The following is a 5,816-nucleotide window of genomic DNA, read 5'->3' on the forward strand; positions in this document are numbered from 1 at the left end:
GCTGCTGCAGTCCTGCCACAATTAGGTCAGCGAAAAAGATGTATCCCAAATTTATGCAAGCCATCTGGGCTTGGATTTGTGAATGAAGGGGGCTCACATACAAGTGTGTGAGTTTGCCAGGTTGCCAATGTTTTTTGTAGAGCATTGTGTAAAGTTTCACTTGGACTTGTGGAAGCCTTATTTACAGAAAGTTGCTTTTAAACCACGATCTAGTTGGCATACTTAGCTCTGTGTTTTGGTAGAAGCAAGAATAGACAGTATAAAGAAATAACACCCAAATAAGGGGCGCTTATATTGCAGACCAGTATCTCATGTTTGCTGGAGAAAGGCTGCTGGCCTGTGATCCTGAAAATAGATGTTAAAATCACTACTTCAGCCCAGTGTCCATCAGAAACACCTGCTGCAAATAAGCTACAGCATAACCACAAACTGCAAGCTTTCACTGAGCCCTTGTTGCTTCTACAGTCCTTTCTCTTTCCTGTATGAGACAAACCTATGGAGAAATGTTGCAATGTCAGCTATTCTAGAAGATGCAAAATCCTGGACTCCTCTATTAAGAGTTAATCTTTAAGTAATCTTTCATTAGAGGTGTGGTGTGCAAGAAAAGGTTGGTGGATCTGTATTGCTGTGTGGTTTGGGTTGGTTGGTTGTTGGGTTTTTTTCCCTTCCTCATGCAGCGCAAGTCTCCAGGCTCAAGCCAAACTAGCAGTGTAAGCCTGTCATCAACTTAATGAGTCCAAAGTCCTTGAGGGTGCCTTTATATTATTCCTTTTTGTCCAAAGAGCAAGCTGTGATATACGCAGACTCCTCCCTGTGTTGGAGGTATAGGGACGCTGTCGGCTGTTACCAGAAGTGTCCTCAGCAGACAGAGCAGCTTCCCACACTACAATATACACATAAAATTAGTAACAAACCCCATAGCATTACTGTCTCCGGATTCCTGCAGTGATTTCCACGTGTCAGTGTGACTCCTCTGCTCTTTCTTCAACTTCTTTTCAATGTGCCTGTATATGGTGGACAAGAGAATTGCCCAGCCTCTGGGTATTCTATCCAGAGCAGTTGGCTTTGTTGGCAATAGAATCACCAGTTGGACTCAGGTGCTGCCTGAGGATTTGTTTTTGGATTTGCTGGTAGGGATGAGCTTGTGGTGGTTGAATGTGTTCCCTGACATGGTCTTCTCAACTCCAGAGAACTTAATGACTAGCATACATGGGATGTGAACATCCAGGTGGGTAATAGGATTGTACAAGGAGTGCCTTTGCAGGAGCCACGGTTGTATGTAAGGCCTCTGTACTCCTTTAACCCTGCCAGCCTGCTGATTTTCTTCTGTTAGACCTGAACAAAACACTGGTAAAATGGAGAGACAGTTTCTTGCCCACCTGTAGGGGAACTGGCTCTGTGTATGTTTCAATAGATTTGACTGGAACAACTTTCTAGTAAGTATATACTACCCTTTTGTAATATCAGAGATAAGTTTCTGATGTGTTTCAGTATTTTTTTTTTTGCCTTTCCATAACAGGAACATGGCATGCTGGTGGGATTCTCAGCAGTCAAAGTGTATTTTTTTTTTCCGAAAAGTTTCCAAGCCTATCCAGACTATTTCAGGTTGGGCCAAGCTGGGGAGAGATTGCAGTGTTTGATTTCAGCTGTTCCAGATGGCTTGGGTGCGTTTGGCTGCAAGGGTTTTGTACAATCTGCCATAAAGACAGGAACTGTTTTCAGAACTCAAGCTGGAGTTTAATCCGATATTGTGCTGGTATCTATCTCTCTAGAGTTAGCTAAATGACAATGTAACTTCGCAGCAGCTTTGTGTAATCCCGTGCTGCAGATACCCAGAGGTTCAGGGTGCTGATTAATTCCCAGTTCTGTTGAAAACAGACTACTGCTATATGAAAATATTATAATTCGTAACAAGTCGGAAGAAATTTTCAAAGAATGGTTTCAGCTGCTTGCAGCTGGATTTGTACCCATTATTTTACCCCATGGGGGAAAAGGGGGGAGCTACTGCTCTGTACTGTCACTCTCCTGTAGCCTGAGTCTGACAGAAGGACATTTATGTATGCTTTTCTTCTGTCTTGGAGAGCATGGGGACCTTCGCTCAGACCTGACGGAAGGACACTGAGTGCGGTGGAAGCCAAAGGACCTTGCTTGGATGGACAAAGCTACTCCTGGAGCTAGAATGTATGCTAGACTCCGTGTTGCTGCATGTGAGCAGGAGGTGGTGCTTTGTACGTTCGCATGGCAAATCCCCGACCCCAGGAAGGCATGGCTCTGCTGCTCTGGGTTTCACCAGCAGCTCTCCCACTGGGAGGAGTGGAGCAGGTCTGGTGTCGGGTGATGCTGCACTGATGTCCAGCATCTGGTGAATACAGGCAGCGTCAGAAAAGGAGTCTGTCACGGTAAGAGCAGAAGAGAGCTTATGCTCTCAAATGTAAGGGCTTCTATTCTTTCCCCACTTACTTTATATCTCTAGTTGCTTGCACAATGATTTGTTTTGACCATGCTTGCTTGCTGTTGTCAGTGTATGTAGCCAGCCGTCTGGTGAGGATGCTTGGTACGCTCTTTGGCCCATGTGTTAACAGGAGCAGAAAGGCACAGACAGCGCACAGCCACCTAAACGCTACCAGATGGAAATCCCTCTGTAAGCTTCACATGACTTCACCTCTAAATGTCTGGGCTCTTATTTTAGGCTTGTGTTCTAGCTTGTTGTTTTTTTTCAAAGCATTGTTTTATGTAATTAAAAAATGTTGATTACATGCAGTCACCAGCTGTGCCAGCCACAATTTTACAGCAAACAGAGCTCTGTGACAGATACTTTCAGATGGATTGGTCACATTTGCCTCTAATAATCCATCAGGTTCTATCTTTCTTGTTATGGTTTGATAGCTTTTGTATTTACCGTAATGCTAAAGTAGAATTGAAGAAGAACCTTATGGACAGTTCTCCCATTAATTTGGTCATATTTTAAGTATGCTTGTATTTCTGTAGCCGTGAGTTCTGTTAAATTATGTGTTATGCTAAAAAGTACTTCCTCTTGCTTAATTTAAATCTTCCATCTGATCATTTCACGAGGTACCTTCCCATGTAGGTTATTAGAAGGAATGAATGCTCAAATTTCTTCTATGTTTTCCGCTCATCACTTAATGAATTAATATCCTCTGTTTTTCAATCACATCAATTTCAAGCTGTACAGTTTTAGGTGATTTCACATGCCTTCCTGTGGAAATCACTGCATACCTCCTGTGCTACCAGCAGCGACTTTCCATACGCCCATCGACAGCTGAAGTGGCCAAAAGTTGGTGCTGTCGTAGGCTGTTTGGAGTCTTTTTTACCCTGTATGTGTTACTGTTTGTATTTATCAACCTTCACTTTCTGCTTCGCACTGTGTAAAGGTACTAGATATTTTTTTTGGTGCAAAACCTAGTATCAACCATGTACTTCAATTAATATTTAAAAAAATATATAAATTATCAGAAAGATCACAAAATACCTGAAAAAGAAAGCAGCAAGCTTTGGCAACACTTTGCGCATTCCCAAGTAGCAGGTATATACCAAAGTGAATGATATAAAACCATGTCTGAGAACAGTTAGTTCAAGGGGCACATACAGTGGCAGTTTTCTCTGGAATAATAATCACAGTGTACTATTGGATTTTTTTGTATTATCCTCTATTTGGAGAGTGATAGATTTAAAACCCTCTCAGTCCTGAGAATTTTACTTGTTTGCTTAGCAATTTGAAGAGAATTGTAGTTGAAGGCTTCACCTCTGATGGTGTCCTTTTGTCATTTATTTAATTTTTCTTGTCATTAGATTTTTATTTGTATATAAAGAAAAAGACATCCAGTACAGTTCTGTAAAAGAAAAGCCTTAAATGATTTTTTTCTTGTAGCATGAACAGAACTAATTTGATAGCAATTACAGTGCCAGGGCTCTGAGTAGGGTGATGCAGAGCGATTCTAATCCTTTTAAACAGCATCACTTCACTTTCAGCGGCAAAACAACAATGTCCAGAGCAAAATGGGTGTGATATTTCTTGTGGGTGATACAGCCCCCAGTAACTGTAGAATGACATTTTTTTTTTTTTTGTGGCTCTGTACAAACATATCAGAGAACAAATAGGAGAGATGGGTGAATGACAGGCTGACTAGCTCAAGGTCACACAGGGTATTGTCCCAGAGGGAGCATCCCAGGAATACTGTAACAGCTCACATAGAAAGCTAACTCATCTCTAACCTCCCATGCTTCTTTACAAGGAAAAAATGCTGGAGCTGAAATAAAAAGTACTGTGTTGTATGCATAGTAAAAGTTTAAAAAAGCAATTATGGAAGGCAGGATCTTGATCTGGATGTTTAGGATTTCTTGTAAAAAAACCCAAGAATGCTCTAAATAGAATTTAAAGCATAATCTCATAAAGCCCTGAATTCTCATGTCAAAACTAAAGACAGATCCAGAAAAAAAAAAAAAAGATTCTTTTAATGGGAGGAGCATAATTTTAGCACAGCTGCCACAGAAATACACAGGACCAAGCTCTGCCCACAATTGTCTTTGGAGACAGCTAGCTCGTTTTAATGCATTTGCAGGAGCCACATGAGGAAAATATCTGGCATGCTGTTACTAATTTCATTGATGGAGGATGAGATAAATGTTAATGAATATAAACACCCATTAAATGCAGACTTACCAGTTAAATAACTGTGCTGACTAAACTAATACACAAAGAGGTACTCTGTAGTCAGGATGACATTCAGCTGGAATGATAATTTCTGAAAGGCAGTTTCTGCAAATGTATCATTTTATTAATGCTACCTGAAAAACCTTCTGTTTAAATCTAAGTTGTGAGCCTGCAGACCTGTTTTCTTCATGTCAAGGTCATTTCTACCCCTCTTTGCTGCTGCTCACTGATTCCTTGGCGGTGCTGATCAAAGCGTTTGAGGGATACCCGGTGAGCAGCCCTTCATTATTTCAGCTGGGACCAGGTTTTGGATCCAGCACACTGCATGGCCTCCTAAACAGCTGTTGCAGCTCAGGTGAGGAATAGGAGTGACTGAGGCTTGGAGAATATAGGAAGGAGCGAACTCTGAAGTGAAATAACATGCAGTTAATTCATGCTGCCACCTTGTGGCTCCTGCTTAAAAACACTTAAAAATGCTGAAAAGTGTCAAAGTAATCAGACTCTATCATGCAACAGTAGGAAATACTGAAGCTTTTCTTTAAACAGCCAGTGACAGAAGGTTTTTTGGTGTTTTCCTAGGGGTTACTGTTCCCTTTGACATCATAAAGTGGGTTGCAGTTTTATTCCTTAGCCTTTCATGGTAGTGTGAACTAAAAGGTGGAGGTGCACAGTGTCTGTTTATATATATGTCAGTTCTCCATAGTAAGATGTGTAGAATCACAGAAGATATAATGTGCAGTTATAGACATTTTTATGCATTTTAACAAATTCCTAAACAGAAAATGTCATTTAACATGGAAGTTGATTTATAGTGCTCATTTATTTATTAAGTAAACCTGGCGGATAAGTAAAATCGAGGATGAGAAGTCTCACCAAAGTCTGCTGAAGACTGTCTGCCCCGGTGTCATAAAAGAAGAAATGATGAGGTTGCTCAGGAGGGCGAGTTGCTTAACTCACCTTGCTTTCAACAGTCAGAACTTGGAACATGAAGCTGCTGAACAGCAGGATATTTCTACTTGAGCTTAACATTTTTATGACCTCTTTGGCAGTTCTTGCATTTCACTTGACCTTGCTTTTGAACTGCTGTAGGTTTGTTTTGTTGTGGGGTTTTTTTTTTTTCCCCTCCCTGGAGCTAGGATTGCTC

Source organism: Strix uralensis, chromosome 8 (genome assembly GCF_047716275.1).
Source record: "Strix uralensis isolate ZFMK-TIS-50842 chromosome 8, bStrUra1, whole genome shotgun sequence".
NCBI lineage: Eukaryota > Metazoa > Chordata > Aves > Strigiformes > Strigidae > Strix > Strix uralensis.